General features: G+C 40.2%; 1 protein-coding gene across 2 annotated transcripts in view; it reads right to left on the reverse strand.

The window, feature by feature from the left end:
* The window catches only part of LOC117966307 (receptor-type tyrosine-protein phosphatase S-like), a 149,764-nt gene extending 143,845 nt beyond the window's left edge, over nt 1-5,919 (reverse strand). For both annotated transcript variants that reach the window (XM_059014111.1, XM_059014112.1), the window contains exon 1: nt 5,697-5,919. The gene's annotated coding sequence lies outside the window, so the exon portion shown is untranslated. The remainder of the gene's footprint in view (nt 1-5,696) is intronic.
* Between the last annotated feature and the right edge of the window lie 11,975 nt (nt 5,920-17,894).

Below are 17,894 nucleotides of genomic sequence, written 5' to 3' on the forward strand. Positions count from 1 at the left end.
ATACTGGCTGCAAAACACGTCAGCACCTGATTGGAAAGATGACCCCGAAGGGGTGGGGACAATTTCACTCTTCGGGTGAAATAAATGCTATTGAAAAGCAGGACCTGCAAACCAAGATGTCTTTAACCTAGTGTAGCACCAGTTGTCACGTTTGCTAAAACATAGATATCATTCAAAAACTACACATCTGTGAACAATATACCGAACAGGTGTACACGGTGTGGAAGCAGGATTGATTGTGTTTGCTACAATCACCTGAAAACCCAATACAAAAACAGACAGATGGGATAAAAGAGAGTGGAGAGTGATTGTTAATGGATGGTGCCAAGCTATTCTTCTCTGTAGCTGTTGATCGCAGTAATCACAAGACAGAATCAAAGGGTGTGTTTTGTACAGGATACAAAATGCACTCTCACAATGCTGGCTTACACAGAAGCCCAGAAGCCTGGACCTTCTTCAGCCATCAGGTGCAGGAACCCTAATAACACACAGCAACAAGCCGACTGTGCAGAGCACTCAGTGAGCTCTGAGCCAGGGCAGGGTCTCATAATTAATTCAAAGCAGGCAGGACGGCAGCACATGCTTTCCGCACTTCCGTTCAAACCCTCAAACGGATGACTCTATTGATATGATCAATGCAAAGAGCTGTGGCTTTTTTTTTTATTATCCTTCGGTGCCCCTTCTTCAGCAGGGCTGGCGGTCATTTCTCAGTCTGTAAAAGGAATGACTGTGTTCACAAGAAAACAGTCATCTAGCAAATTCTATTTCTGCATTTTATTTGTTTGTTTGATGCGATTCGGTGCTCTTGAAAAGACAAGGGACCACGGATCACGTGAAAAAGAAATCTATCAAAAGATACGTCGTATGACAACTCGGAATTACATATTATATATTCACTATTACACAGACTACAGTTTCTCAAAGCTTGTCACTCCAGATTAGAAAGATTTTTTTTCAGAAAAGAACAAACAAGTCAGACATTTAATGCAGGGGCTTTTAAATAGATTACTTGTTTTTTAAATAGCTTACTTGTTTTTTAAATAGCTTACTTGTTTTTTAAATAGCTTACTTGTTTTTTAAATAGCTTATTTGTTTTTTGGATTGCAATTGGTGTTTATTCTTTCCAAGTGCTAATAACAATATGAAGTCAAACGTTAAAGAAAAGGGCTTATAACCAGTAGGTCCCCGGTTCAAATCCCAGCTCAGCCACTAACTCATTGTGTGACCCTGAGCAAGTCACTTAACCTCCTTGTGCTCCGTCTTTCGGGTGAGACATAATTGTAAGTGACTCTGCTGATGCATAGTTCACACACCCTAGTCTTTGTAAGTCGCCTTGGATAAAGGTGTCTGCTAATAAAAAAATAAAATAAATAATAATAAAGACTGCTTTGGGCAATCTCTTTAGCTGTGACTGCACGGCATTACTTATTTAAAAACATGCCCAGCACTGAATCTCAGGCCCTGGGTCGATTTTCTTGGTACAGTAACAACATAGATATCCAACCGTGACGTTTGCTAGCATTAAGCAGACTCTTAACTCTGCAGCATGGGGATTTGTTGGCTGACTATCACAGGAGCCAGCTTCCTTCCCCACTCTCTCCTTATTGATTGCGCAGCGAGACAGTCCAGTACAAGACCTTTTTTGGAGTTGTGTCTTACATCTTGTTGGCAACATTTATTTAAGTGCCTCCTCAAGGTGTAGATCAGGATGAAATTTATATCTGAAACCCAGGGGTATTTAGATAGTTAGATCTTTCCTTTTTCAAAAGAAAACAAAATGTATCTGAGCTATAAAAAGGTTATGGAAAATTCAAGGCTGTTTTGAGCAATGCTATGTATCACTGCCACACAGCATCATTGCATTGCCACTGTATTTTCACTGTATTGTCAATGAACACCATATGGTATCTTGTACTGTTTTCTGCTTAGACTCTCTCTCTCACACTATACTGTCATCATACATTGACATTTTTCTGTTTAGAAATTCAGATTCTCCAATCTCACAGCCGACATTAAAGCAAAGCCGACTGTATATCTGAAGGTGACAACGAACAAGCTCTCTGCTTCTAATTAAACATCCACACTGCCAAGGCAGGGATTTGCATAAAGCTGTTATTTTCTGCCCTTCAAACTTCACGCACGCTTTCTAAAACCTGCATGCCGCTGCTTACAGAGATTTTAAACAGGTTTGCAAGCTTTCCATACAGCTCTTCTGACTCAAGCTGGGCAGACTGGAAAAGTACAACTGGTCAAAAGGAACAGTTAAACTGGTAATAAAGATCACATGAATAAAAAAAAAAATTAAAAAAACTATGCATGCTTTACATACGTACGTGCTGGACTGAGTTTGACAATATTGCTTTCCTATGTACAGTAATATCACCTGCAGTTAAAAACGTTATGACCCTCTTTAATTTCCCATGCCGCTATTCAATCATATTTCAAGACCCTCCCCTCCATATCACAATGGTATGATACAGTTAGTGGAAACACATTCAGGAATACTGCCCACTGGGAAATAGCATGGTATGCTGTATTAAACCAGTGAGCAAACATTTTTCATTCACCTTTTTGAATGAAACTTTTTGAATGAAACCTGCTATCAGCGAGATCATGTGACGAGGGCAAAATGGCAGCGTAATGCCAGGTTGACATGGAGTTTTGAATTCAGTGGGAGGGAGAAACAGTCATGTACAGTACTTGGGTAATAATAAGCATACAACAAGCACCACAGCAAAAGGAACAACGCTTCTTGGAGGACAAACAAGCCATTTACAGTAGTGTTGGCGAATAATATACCACACTGCACTGTACCGTTCGATACTGTACTGTTCGATGATACTGCACTGCTACTGCAGCATACACAACGGGAGATAAACCACATCTAAAAACAAACGTGTTGCAAGATGTTTCTCCTAACCCTCTGTATTTGTTATGTCTATAATGCTTTAATAGCAGCTTCCAAAGCACCTGGCACGACCACATTCGTTGGATAATTGCTGTTTTGCTCACTGTACGCTTGCAGAAGTGGCTGTATCCTTAAATGAAACAAAGTATGTATTCCTTCACCTAGCGTGCGCCCACCGTGCTTGTTGAAACAGGGGAAATAAATCACAAGCGATATGAGGGAAGCGGACTAATGCTAAACGCAGTAGCATTCCCTAAAGGTGCTGCCACAGACACAACGTAATGATGTCTTCTTCAAAGCGATAAGAGATACGCGTCACTTACCGCAGCTGTTTTCTTAAATAAATACATTTAAGGCAGGATAGCGCGAGACTGTGCCGAATTTTACATACGCGCTTCTGTGGTGGATAAGCTCCGGGCAATATTACAGGTGTACAGACTTACAGCTAATCATAAAACCAACAGCAAAAACCCGGGTATACTCCGTGCCTGATGGCGTTTATATCTTCGGGTGGGGTAAATGCGCACCTGGAGATCTCTTAAGTATAAGATACAACAGTAACATTTCGATTATAACAGCGCTTGTTTCGCAATGCCAGTCTACACTGCTACTTGTTAACGTTGGTGACATGTGTCTTAAAGATCCTTGCTAAAGGGGTGTGGTGCAGATAGCACACAGCACCGAGTCAAACAGAAAGAACACGTTTTCTTTCATGGAATATAATACACAAAACGCTCTCATTCCATATTTTACAAGCGCGGTGGTGTAATGGGAAATGCTAATACATTCTATGACTTTATTACATTACACTACTACCCCCAGAGCCATTTCTAACCATCATAAAAAAAGAGCTATAATCGCATTAGCCATTCTCTTAAATACTCCAGCTTCATATTAACATTACTCTTCCACGCTACCCGGTACTGGGCCTGTCTGAGTTTTTAAACTCGGCATTGGAAGTCAAGAGAACCACTTTGAATAATTTTGCTACGAATATAAGCACTTACAGGCACCAAATTTAATCAGCTCAAAAGCACACACTGCTATACTTAGTAATTTACTGCTCTGATCTTTGTGAGGATTTTACTTAATAAGAAAAACCAAAGGTTCAGCATTTACGAAAAATACCATTTCATCATCATCATCATCATCATCATCATCATCATCATCATCATCATCATTATTATTATTATTATTATTAGTGTACCCTAAGGCATTACAAACTTCATAAAAACGCCATGTATATTTGTACAACCAATGCAGGCTGACTTCACTGCTCAATGTTAAAATGTGAATGGTTTCCGACATTTGTGACTTTCCTGAAATAAATAAATAAATAAATAACTAAATAAATAAATAAATCGCCCGGCACCTGGGAAACACATTTCACAGGAATCCTCAGATACCCTAATGTACATGTAGCCTACAAAATAACACGCGAGGTGTGGCAACCTGAGCCGCGTTTCCTCCTGTAGGCTAGTACTTACTCACAGTTTAAATAAAGACTGCATCTACATAATAACTATAATCTGTGTGATTATTGTGTCACGACAGGCATGCCCAGTCTTTTATGTATTTATTTATTTATTTTCCCGTACCAGCTTGCACGCATCGAATCATTTCATGAAATAAAGAAGATACAATGATTTGTTAAAATTCAAACCCACCATCCGCCAGGTCTTCACTTAAATAATGGGTGTTTAAAACTGGAATGCCAATTTAACACACAACATGCACGTGATTTAATAATAATAATAATAATAATAATAATAATAATAATAATAATAATAATAATAATAATAATAAATGACAAGTTAATTTGACTTTGCACTATACAGTAAATTATAACCGTCCTCACCACATGTTAAAAACATGTTAAAATATAGTTACCAGTAATGAAATACATATTCCTAAATGAAGTAACTAAAGGTTACATTAACCACAGAAAACTGCCTAGGAAAAAGCGAACGGAGTTAGTAATTGGAGATGTTCCTGTTTACTAAAAAAGGAGTTACATTGTTACAAACATCTATAAATAACAATAATAATAATAATAATAATAATAATAATAATAATAATAATAATAATAATAATAATTCTGCATGAATAATAATTAAAAAAAAAACAGTATCACGAACATACAATATACATTAAGATATAATTTTTTTTTCTTATATATACAAATATTGTCCAATAGCCGCTTTGATAGCGAAGCTACTGTAGAATAATATGCATCAGTCTTTGAGAAGTGAGTTTCAGCAGCGCTATATTACAACGGGTACCTTCTCAGGTGCAGGCGTGTATGTATATATTTTGTGTGTAAAACATTAAGAAACAAGTGCATATCTTGCTCAGACCGACTGCACACCCCATACATCCGCACATGAACACCTTGATGCAATTGTGCAGAGCGAGGTTTTCCGATAAACAAAGACAAATAGAAACGGTTTCTCGCAGTGTGCACAGCAGCCACATCCCATCCAGCAGCCACTACCTCCTGCATTGTTCCACTCCCGGCATCTTTGCAATATCAGCACTAAGTTCATAGCATCCAAATGCCTTCAAATTTAAAATTGCATCTACAGATCTTCGGTTGATTCGTGAAAATAATAATTTTAAAAAAAACTGAACCATTTACCACATTCCTCGCTGCAAGACTGTCCTTTTCTTTTACAGATTGTCTGTGCAGAAGGAAAAGGCACCTTTGCAAATTCAGCATCAGTGGCACATCAGAAGCGTGCCATCACATCAGAGGCAGGAGAAAAAAAAGGGGAAGCTTTTTTCTTACCTTTGATGATGAGTGGCTGGGCTTTTTTATTATTGCTTTGTGCACCCTTACATCTTCCTGTAAAATTAATCCCGTATATAGATGCGTATCCTGCCGCAGATCCAGCAAGCGCGGCTGCCGCTGAGTGTACAGTGTTTAAATCCTTTCCGATAGCGCTGAATGCTCTGTGTGTGTGTGATATTGCAGAAATGCTTCTCAAACCCTCTCTGAAACGCACAGCTGGCCAGAGAGCAAGCAGCCGGGTGATGTCATCGTCAAATTCCCCCCACCCCTCGACCTGATGAGGTAGGCTGGGATATCACGCCTACAAAGGGGCGGGGAATCTAGTCGTCATGCCGTCCCCGAAAATGAACTAATGAATAAATAAATAAATACATACATACATACATGATAATAGGAAAAGGAGAAAAAGGCTCCCTCGTCACATGACAGAGGTGAAAATATATTCTTAAAGGACTAGAACCACATGCACGTGGAACTAGATTACAAATATATATATTTTTTGGTCACTTGTCCTATTTTTTTTTTTTAACTGAATTAATCTTGTGTAACAGTAGAAACGTAGAACGTATGTTTACTATCAATAATCTCTATATTACACAGTCGAAACACCAACCGTAAATCACAGACCGTCAAACACATAAATGAATACGTTATTATTACTTATTAAGCACTGACAAACTTACAACTAGCATGGTATCGAACGTAGAGTAAGTTCCTTCAATAATGAAACGCCTAGATAAAGGAGGCAGTGATTAAACCGAGGGCTCCTTTACATACAGAATGACTCAAGAAATACTAGAGCAGCTAAGCCAGGTGCTGACCCACATAACTGACTGTCACAGCGTGTTGTTTTGCACTGGCAGCCCAAGCGCTGTGTGCTTATTACAGTTTGGAAGAATGTCCAAAAATCATGGGCATATGGCCTGCTTATACAAAGGTAAGAGAGAGAGACCAATAGCGCATATGGACGTTTTTCAGCTGATTTGCCAATGATTCTACCTACTTGCTTTTCATTCCAGTAGTGATAACATGCCATATGGGTCACTGGGTCTTTATTTGATGTAGTACCCACAACAGTAATTGTAGCCATTTTACTGAAAATACAGTTTGACAGTCAGCTTGGTTCTCTTTGAAAAGAAAGTGCACTGCATCCAAAATGAAATGCCCTTCTCACCTAGCAGATTGGCTTGACCTTATCCTTACTCGTTATTTAAAAAGGCTTGCATGGCCGGCACAATATTATGATAAAAGCCCATCCTAATTAGCTACTACAAGATGTACCTAATCTGTCATTCTGATTGCAAGGAAAATCGTTTCTAATTATAGGTTGGGGAAGCAAACCGCAAGTTTGCCAACAGATTACGCCATTTAGTCATTAACACTGATGACACTCGTTACTTAAGAGAAGAGCGTTAACAGGTGCCAGGCAATCGCGCTTTTGCATGTTCCACTGCGCTGGACTGGAGGTAAAAGAACCAAACAGAGAGGATGGCTCTGTCAAATGGGCCATGTCAACACTGCAAAGGTACAAACTACTGCAATAGAGAGATACTTGGCTCATTAGGTTAAGAAGGTCTTTCAAGATGAATGCTTTTGGTTTAACAGCTGTTCGGGGGGTGAGGGATAGAGGGCCGGAGAGTCATTTTTCTGTGCTGCTGCCTCCCAGTAACTACTGCAAAGATCTCAGGTGAGAACTCTAGACTCGCTAGCTTGTCACGAATGCCTACCTGTGTCAGGTCAGAGCAGATTGTCCTTTGGGACTGTGGGTCTCAACTTACAGCCTCCCTCACAGCATTTCCAAACGGCTCCTTTGTGGAAGGGTTATGAGCTGCAGCTTGTGAGTCAATGCAATTAGCCTTTCACCTCTGGAGTCCTAAATCTGGCTCAACTAATTATCTTTACAGCAACTTGTCACAACTGTTGGTCTCTGCTTGAAAATCCACTGCATTCAGGCAACAAAAGTATTTTTTTTCTAATGTGAAGGGCTGTGGTGCCATACAGGTTTGGGTGTATTGCTTTGCCTCTTTGGGGAAGGTGGTAGAGTCATCACACCATTGTCCACTCTGCCTCTTCCAGAAAGCTCTTTGGCTTCATTGACTGGAAGAGTTGGAGAGGTTGCTTGTTGCTGGCCAACTGTAGTCATTTCAACTGGCACAACCTTCTGAGAATCCCTCTGCTAGAATCGGCTCTACAGACAGAGTCACATGAACACAACCTTACTGTACTAGCCACCTGGCTCGTCTGGGTTCAAATCTGGCTTTGTGAAATTAGATTCATGCCATGTTTCAAATTTTTTTTATTTTTTTTGCAGCTTGGTTCAGGGGCAAGTGAAAACGATACCGAGGAACTCCTCTGAGTAGGCCTTCTGCATTGTAGAATAATCTCCAATACTCAAGCTCAGTACTAGTGCAACACGACAGCAGTCCTGCCCATAAGAATCCATCGGCAGGACTCAGGCTGCCACGTTCCAGCGCACGCTAAGAAGCACACTGTGGTTCTGCTCTCGGTGGAGCAGCGTGTGAAACCCTGCCGCTGAACCCCAGGATGTGGTGAATATTGCAAAGAGCTGCCGTTACAATTTGATAAATAGCTTTGAACTTCCATATGAATAATACATGTTTCTTGCTATATCTGAAATGTAATCAAACTCTTGCACTGTATAATACAGACACTGTTAATGCATTTCTGATTGAATGCTAACTTCCAGGACACTGCTTGCCTCAAATGGCTGCAGTAGAGGTGCTAAGAAATATCAATCCACTCTGTTATTAATTACCAGCTTCCTCAAGAATGGAAATAGAAGTTCACCATGGTAAATATCCACAGCCACTTTCTATGTGACTTTCTTGTCTATGCTTTCTGCATGCTATTCTTCTCTCGTTTTCCTTTGGTAAGGTATACTGCAGAAACCTTTTGAAAAGGGTCAGTTTTTTCACATCACGTCACTGTTTTAAATGTCATTTTAATTGTATTGTATTCTCAGTGGTTTTGGGTTCTCTTGCTCCAATAACACTTTTTCTCCAAATCTGGCTTGGCTTTGAGCTGGAGAATCCTAAATGCCAGCAGTGAAAAGCCTTTCTCATTCTATTCAAATCATGTGACCTTTCAACTCCGCCAACCCCATATTCTCTTTGAGGATTTCACGTGGAGCAGCGGAGGGGTTGAAGGGTTCCACGATTTGAACGGAATAAGGAGGGGTGTTCAGTTCTGTTTCCATGAATAAGGAGGGCTGTTCAGTTCAGTTTCCATGAATAAGGAGGGCTGTTCAGTTCTGTTTCCATGAATAAGGAGGGCTGTTCAGTTCTGGCACTAGAGAAGCTCCAAGCAATTCAAAGGCAGTAGCCAGTAAGGGAAAGGCAAAACAAAAAAATACATTTGAAGCCTCTTAGAATTCCTGGGATATTAAAAAGCTAATTATAGCTTATTGAAATACCATCGAGAACAATAGCGGGATGTTGAGACCACAAAGAAAACACTTGTTCCTGGATCGCTCAGCAGGGTATTTGATGTGTTTGCCTGCGTCACTTAGTAAATGTTTTATCATGCTTCACTTTTTCTCTCTCTCTCTCTCTCTCTCTCTCAGGCATCTTCTCTGTTCATCTGCCCATCCGTAAATGTGCTGAATTTAGAAGCAAGTGTGGTAGTTAATGAGAACGGTTGCTACAAAACTAAGAAACAACCTTGCGGGGCTCCCGAGTGGCGCATCCAGTAAAGGCGCTCCTCGCAGGATGTGCCCTATAGCCTGGAGATCGCTGGTTCGAATCCAGGCTATGTCACAGCTGACCGTGACCGAGAGTTCCTAGGGGGCGGCGCACAATTGGCTGAGCGCTGCCCGGGTAGGGAGGGCTTAGGTCGGCAGGGGAATCCACGGCTCACCGCGCATCAGCGACCCCTGTGGCCAATAGGGCGCCTGTGGCTCTGCAGCGGAGCCGCCAGATCTGTGTTGTCCTCCGGCACTATAGGTCTGGTAGCATTGCTGTGGATCTGCAGTGCGAAAAATGACGGCTTGGAAGGAGCACGTTTCGGAGGACGCGTGTTTCAGCCTCCGTTTCCTGAGTCGGTGGGGGGGTTGCGAGCGGTGAGCCGGGGATACAGATAATAATTGGGCATGCTAAATTGGGGTGAAAACCGGGGTAAAAATAATTGGCGACGACTAAATTAAAAAAAAAAACAAAAAAAAAACAAAAAAAAAAAACAACCTTGCATTTTTGATGAATTGCTCTTATTAGCAAGACAACTGCTAGCCGGTAACAAGCTTACAGTTTAACATTTAAACTCACTTCCAACTTAATCACTCTTTCCATTTTTCATTTCAAAGGAATAGCAAACGTCTTATATCAGTAGCAGGTCTCTTTCTCCTACACAAACACACACAAATATATCAGAGCAGCATAATGACCAATGTGTCGTCCAAGTTCATCCCAGGCATGCTCAACTGAATTGAGATCAGGGGATTGTGGTGGCCATGGAAGACACCTGAAGTCTGTCATGTTCCTCAAACCATTCGGACAATTCTAGCACGGTGGATGGGGTACGTTACGGTCTTAAAAGTAGCCATCATCATCAGGGTACAAGTGCAGCAATATTTAGTGGACTTAATCTGCAACAATGCTTCAGTCAACTACGACAGCTTTGTAGTGCTGCAGTGATCACATGATCAACCTAATTGTAATTAGATCTAATAGCGAGGAAGCACTCTCAATGCTCCCTCTAGTTATAGCTCTTATAGGACAAGTGCTTTGGTCTTTCCTAACCGAATCAGTCATACGGCTCAGCGACAGGCTGCTGTACTGTGCTGTCAATGGGAGCCTTTGTGATGTTTGCTTATCAAAACTGTACAGTGTCCTTTTATAGCAGAGAACACAACCTGTAATGTTATAGACTTATGTCTACAGTATGTGGTGTCTAAAAGGTTCATTTTTTAAATATTGGAGATCTGACAAAAACCCAGTATTTATTGAATGTGTGTGCCATTTAACCTGGGTTTGGAGAGTCATTTTATGCTGACATGGGCAGATTTCATTTTATTTATTGTAACATAAGTACCATTTCTTCAAAATACTGGAACGCAGCTAGCGTGTTCCACCTGGAATGATGGAGTGGTTTTAGAACACTACACAAGAATGATAGAACTCCGGATCTTGACAATAAAGAGCAATAGAACGTGACAATGGAATGTGATTTAAAGGTTAAAAATAAAGTAAAAAAGTGTGGCAATCTCTATAAGCCTCTCCTGTCTGCGAGTCCTCCCAGTTGAATGGCAAATTACAGTTATGATGAATGATGGACATTTAAAGTACATGACATGATGTCAGTACGGATTTTTTTTTTTTAATTTAATATTTGGCAGGAAAAGGGTCTAATTTTCAGCAGCATTCAAAGCGCAGTGACAGGGGGAAATGGCCCTTTGTCTAATCTGTCTGCCCCCTTCATGCCCTGCTTACTGAAATATCAGGCCTCACTGCTCCAGTAAATTAACTATTAACTTCTCTCACACACAGTGGTGAAGAACTTTAACTAACCTTGCTTGACAAAGTGAATAAACAGTATTAAAAAACCTACACACAAGGACAACACAGGTGTTCTTATCCAAAACTCAACAAAAACCACCAATGGTCCCTAAAGGTAGTTATGCACTATGTAGCAGTGGTAGCACAAATGCAGATACAATGCTATGAACTACTGGCAAAAAACAGCACCACAGTTTTCATAGAGTCAGACTTAAATATCCCTCCTGTTTATCACTCTCTGCTCATTATCACCACACGGAAATCTCCTGGATATTAGGGGTCAGTAAAAACAAGCTCCATAAGCATGCACTTTGGTTATTATCCCTTTGGGGATTAGAAGCATACAATTAGAAAGTTTCCTTGGAAGTAAATTGTTGTACACTATTGTAATGATCTGATTCATTCATCTAAAAATGTTTTTACAGATTTTATAATGTCTTTAATTAGTGCTTTCCTACCTACAGTATGTATGAGCATGACTATAATCAATGCAAAACCTAGCTAGTGCAATACAATACAATGCAATACAGATTTATAAACCACATAGTATTGAAGAACCACATTATCTCCTATAGTGGGAGTAGCCCTCGTGCCAAACCAATTAAAAAACCTTAGTGAAGCAACAAACCCTCAATTATAACAAATACATCAATTACAATTTTAGAAAACGTTCTTGTGTTTTGAAAAGTATTGTGCAAAACTTTATCCAAAAGTTTTTTTTTTGTTTTTTTTTAAGTTGTTTCTTTTTTGGACTCTCTCAAGGAGAACCATGCCAAGTCTAGAGGGAGGAGTGGGCAGCAAATTACTGCCTGGCAACCCGCCCAAGCACTGGAGCCTTTTGCATTCAGGGCCAAAGCACTTCAAGTAAATAAGGAGTAAGGTAGGGACGAGCAGGGATTCAAAAATAACTGCAGGGTGAATTCAGAGGACTTGGTGCCCGTTTGAGACAAGCGCAGCACATGGGATGACATCTGTACCTCAGTGTGGAGTGAAGGGGGTCATGCGATCAGGAGCTGTCTGGTTTGCATCCCGGCCATGCCAAGTTGCTGATCTTGGTTTGCTGCTTTGGTCTTCATGAGCTGGCTGAATTTCATTATTCCTCTCTGAAACATATGCTTGAATTGGAAATGTAACCCCCCTTCACTGCCTGCCTGTTAAGAATAATAATCTGAATAAAATAAAGCCAGTCTTTCTAATGTACATTTGAAATGTAATAGATATTAAAACAATAGCCTTTGTATATTTGTATAGATTTCGTTTTATTTGCTCAGCATTTAATAATACTGTGAATTAAATTTCTTTATTCTGCCCCCCCCCCTCCCGCCCCTCCGAATACTCATCCACAGTTAATTTGTTTTTAACACAAAAACAATGTATTAAGAAAAAGGTTGCTTTTTTAGACTATTGCTTTAAAAGGTCACAGTGCACTGTTTCAGCTGGATCAATAGCAGATGGAATTGTGGAATAATGATTACATTGGAATGTTGTGTTTTTTTTTTTTTTTTTGCAAAATGCTTTATTAAAAAGCTCAGTGGGGTAACTGTTATTAAATATTAAAAAAAAAAATTCAGTATGAAAATGATCAGTATTAACGTATTTTTCCTTTTATAAATATGGGTCTGTTTTTTTTTTTTAATCAACCTGCAGTCTGTGCAATGCTAATATGCTTCCTCACCACAGTCAACCACATTTTTTCAGAGACAACGGCTGCTGGAATTGATGATCTACAATAGAGAACTACATTCGGTAACACTTTATATTAAGTGTGTCTAATTACTGTGTCTTTACATAGCAGTTACTTAGTAAATGCATGTGTACTTACACATAATTACAATGTTATTATGCATAGTTACAATGTACTTAATGTGTACATCTTTTTGCACCATATATGCAAGTACACAATTGTATCAGAAGAGATTTAGGGTTATATTGTAAATACACAGTAATTAGAGACACTTATTGTACCGCACAGTACCTCAAAGGGATAATTTATAACAGCTACATTTTTCTAATGTATAAGTTATTACAAGTGTATAATTGTAAGTAATGTGTACTTACATATATCGTGCAAAAAGATTTACACATTAAGTACATTGTAACTATGCTTAATAACATTGTAATTATGCGTAAGTACACACACATTTACTAAATAACTACCATGTAAATACACAGAGATGCACAATGCAAAGTGTTAGCCAGTACTGTCTGTAACTGGTGTAAATATCTAGAAGAGCACCACCCATCTCACAGGGCACAGTGCTGGCGTGCACAAAAGACTTAACCTGGTTTCTTTAATTCACTTAATTAATAATGTGTGTAATTAAACAGGTCACACATAATTCCTCTGGTAACAGCTGACCTGTATTTGCAAAGTCTTTTAAAAGTGAATGTCTTTGTCGCGTGTGTGGGTGTGCGTGCGAATGCATGTGTGTGTGTCTTTGGGCTGTGATACAGAAAGACGACTGAGTGTTAATTGGTAGAAAGAAATGTGTTGCCTTAAAACTATGCAACTGACTCCAGGAGATGTCACTGAACTCTGACTTAGCAGGTCACAATAGTTAACAGCAAGCCAATATAGAAATACGAGAAGTTTCTATTAAAAATGCTCAATGCGCTTGTAGATGGGGATAAACCAGGTTGATTATTTTGAGGAATCAGTGCGTTGTAGTGTTTTCCACACTGTGGGTGACTTAACCATGAACCTAGCAGAGTTCAATATGTGCTAAAAGATGTTGATTTTGAATTATTGCAAAGCATACATAAGTGGGAGAAAAATCATTATTGGTAAAACAAAATAAATAAATAAATAAATAAATAAATAAATATAAAGAGGAGCTTAAAATTTCCATACAGAGCTCCCAACTGTGAAAATAGAGTTCTTTAATTAGACTGAAAGAGATTTGCTTAAGCAACCAAGACCACAGAGATCACCATACTCCCCCCTTCACAGGTGTGAAAAGCCAATCAATACTGAAAGGCAGCACCAACAATTAGGAGTGAAAGATAATTCAGTCAGAGGTGTATTAATGTGGGGTGACAAAATCCCACAGTCAAATGTTAAACCCCACCAAATAAACCATACGAATGCTGGAGCAAATATGAGAAAGGGAGGGCAATTTGACATGCAAAAAAGTTAAACTCTGACATTTTTTCTGTCAAATAATACCTGTTTGGGCTTCCTTAAAAAAAAAAAAAAATGTTAACACCTTTAAGTGAGATATTCTCTCTCAGAGGTACGTTCCCTATTGCTGCCTAGCAACCTACACTCAGCTGAATTTCTCTCTGAGAAATCCGGTGCAACTCAAAGGGATTGAAGAAGATGAAGTGTGGTCTCATCAAGGCACAGGGGAATACCTGATACCTGGTGGTGTTCGTCGAACAGTTAACCTGTTCAGAACCCTGGCAGTGAAAAGCACAATGAAGGAGATTTACATTACAGTCTTTTTTAATTCATTCTCTCTCTCTCTCTCTCTCTCTTTCTCTCTCTCTCGCTCTCTCTTTCACCCCCCTTCCTTCCTCGCTCTGCATCCGACAACAACAAAACTGCAGAGTCCGACTTATTTGATGTTTCAGAAGCACAAAGCAGCTGTGACAGATTACGATAACACTTGACAGTAAATGTCTCTAATTACTGTGTATAGTAGATACATAGTACATGCGTGTGTACTTTAGAGTTAGTTCAGTAGATGGAAAGGTATCTTGTCACGAGCCCAGAAAAGGTTAAAACCGTTGCAGTTTTCTTTCTTTTATCTGGCAAAGTGTGGAAGGCATCTGGAAAAAAAAGGTTGACATATGAGACTTGTGTCAGAGAGGATAAGAAAAAAAGAACATATTTCTTTCTGTATTCTCTTACTCAGCTTTAACTGAAAAAAAACCTTTGAGAAGAGGCATCTTTATTGCTGCCAAAGGCCTTCCAATCTCAGGGGCTCGCCTAAAAAGTACAGCTGACATGGAGTGCAGTTTACTGGGTCTGAGGATCCATCTGTGCAGGGGGCCCCATGGGTGCCTTTACTCAGTAAATATGTCTGCTGTATGGCTGCACCCCCACCCCCCTGCCCTACTGGCAATGTTGTGTGCTAAATGCTCTAGAAAGCCAAGGGGACTTGCAACGGCTGCAAAGATTGCCTTTTCATTTAACATTTGAAAGTTTATCAGGAGTCTTTATTCCTATTTTGTACAGCAACGGGATCCGCTGAAATATAACATCACAGCCCAATTACAGTTCTTGACGACTTGACCAGCTGTGGTACCAGGGAGTCAAGGGGGCGTCTCTAAATTCCAAGCATGACTAGCAGGAGTAAGAGATCATCACCTATACACTACCCAAAAACAAGGCAGCAAAACTTAAAACTATTTAAACTGTCTATGTATTAAAAAAATGGTACCCCCTGAAAAAAGGGGGGTTACTTTTTTTAACTGCCATTGAGCTAACTGGGGCGTTGTCTGGGTTTTCCCCAACATCACTTCATAACCTGATATTCCATGCAGGTCTCCCATCCACGTACTGACCAGGCTTGGCTTCTGAGATCGGAAGAGAGCTGAATGGGTTGGTAAGGTTTCAGGCTGTTGATCTAGATAGCTCTACTGCTTTGTATGGAGTTCAGTAGTGTGTCGTGCTTACAGCAGCCAGCAGTATTCATATGGTAATTATATCAGAGCTGATGCCTATGCATTAGGGAACTTAGCAAGACTGTGCCCAGTGATAAATATTACCTATGGGACCAGCCTTTTAAAACAGAGAGCTCTTTATAGAGCAAGATGCTTTTAGAGGAAAATAAATACAGTACCAAGACTGGTAAAAACATTACTCTCAATCAGAGCTGTGCTAGAGAAAAGGGATATGTCACCTCCCTCAAAGGTTACATCTTGGATTAACAAGATCTAAAAAAGACATTTCAAACCATTACAGCATGATCGTGAGATAAATGATCTTGTGATCTCGCTGCCCCTACCATTGCCACTTAGCACAGAACCATTGCATTGCAAATGTCGTGCCACAGGTAGCATTGTCATTGAAGATCTTTTGGTAAGGGATTACAGGATAATTTATTCTCCATTGGTTTCCCCAGTGGTCTGTGTGTGTGAGTCTGCGTGTGTGTGCATGTGTTTGCTAAATGGCATTCAGAGATAATACTGTTTTTAAGACCTGCCAATCATGGATTTCTTCAAGGAATATCCAAACCCAAATAAATAAAAGCTCACTGACAGATCAAGGGAACAAAGGAAAGTAAGAATGTCACTCTCTGAAGCTGGCGGGACAGGTTTGATAGTGAGATAGTGCAACCGCTCTGCTATTCAGAATCCTGAATGGAGATGGATTCACAAGGTAACAGTCATGGGTCCTAATCGCTGCCAGTTAGACATGTAAGCAAGTAAAAGCAGCACTATCCCTTTGCTCTGTATACTTCCTCCCAATGAAGCCCTTTGAATCAACATATCGTGTATCGATCATTAATACACAAGCCTCACGATATTATAAGGATTTTAAAAGCTTGTACAATATTTGCTGCATAATTTCTGCCCCCCCCCCCCCCCCCCCGAAGTTAAATATTGTGCAAAAAAACTCTGAAGAATACAAAGTGTTGAAATCTTGAACGTTTGAGTAAAAGGTGGCAGGCGCAATATAAACCCATCTCTTGTCAAATGGCCCTTAGCGAGCCTGGCTATGATAGAGATTATAAAGAGTCCTGCTGGAGTTTCCTCAAATCCCTTATTGTCAGGTATTACCGATAATATGCAAGACACTTTTATGCTCGAAAAAGAAATGCATGGCATTTAAAATATATTGCCTCTCATTGTAAAGCCTGTCTCTTCATTTTAAACTCTTTTGTGTTTGCATTTTCAGCGCGATTACAGAACAATCACCCAGTAAGCCTTAAAGGCTACGATATAAATCATAATATTTCAGACGGGCACTTTCATGGGTAATTTACTTTTAAACATACTGAATCCTCTTGTGTTGCTTAATTCCTTGGACTATCCAGGGCTCTTTGTAATGTTCAGCAGATTAATGCCAGACTATGTGAGGGAGAGCAATGGCAAAGCCATGCTTCTGGACTAAGGGGCAATCATTGCACAAGGGCAGCTATGAGACATCAAAAGAATGGTACCGCTGACATCACAATACACTTTGCTCATAATAGATTGCTGATCATTATCATTGTACTGCAAAAAGCTGCCGGGATGCCAAGCCCCAGCATCCAAGGGGCGGGGGGGTGGGAGTGAAGTCTGTTGTGGGAACTGGTCTTGTTGCCAATAGATTCGCAGTGGCCATTTGGAAGCCAGTGGAGGCAGGACGATTTGTGCCACCATGCAGTCAAGCCTGAGGACAATCAATAAGCAACCCATTCTGACAATCAGACCTACTTTCCATTCAGTCTCTATACAGTAGCTATCTGCTGCCTACCTACCTTAAGTGACTTTGCAATCCCGCTGTGGATTGCACCAAGGAAACTGGATTCTGTATAATGGATAACTACTGAATCAGGCTCAGTCCTATGTTCACGCAAGGGTTTTTTTGATAAGGTTGAACAGATGTGACCACACGACTGCTACAGATTACCAGTGTGTATTGTGATTCATGTGTTTTAGTTTCAGTCAGGGCAACTCTTGCTGAATTGCTTGTTTTTTTTAGATGGGCAAGAAGGGAACCCCTGTGGAGACTGTCCACCCCTCTGGCGAGGTT

Source organism: Acipenser ruthenus, chromosome 47 (genome assembly GCF_902713425.1).
Source record: "Acipenser ruthenus chromosome 47, fAciRut3.2 maternal haplotype, whole genome shotgun sequence".
NCBI classification, from domain to species: Eukaryota; Metazoa; Chordata; class Actinopteri; order Acipenseriformes; family Acipenseridae; genus Acipenser; species Acipenser ruthenus.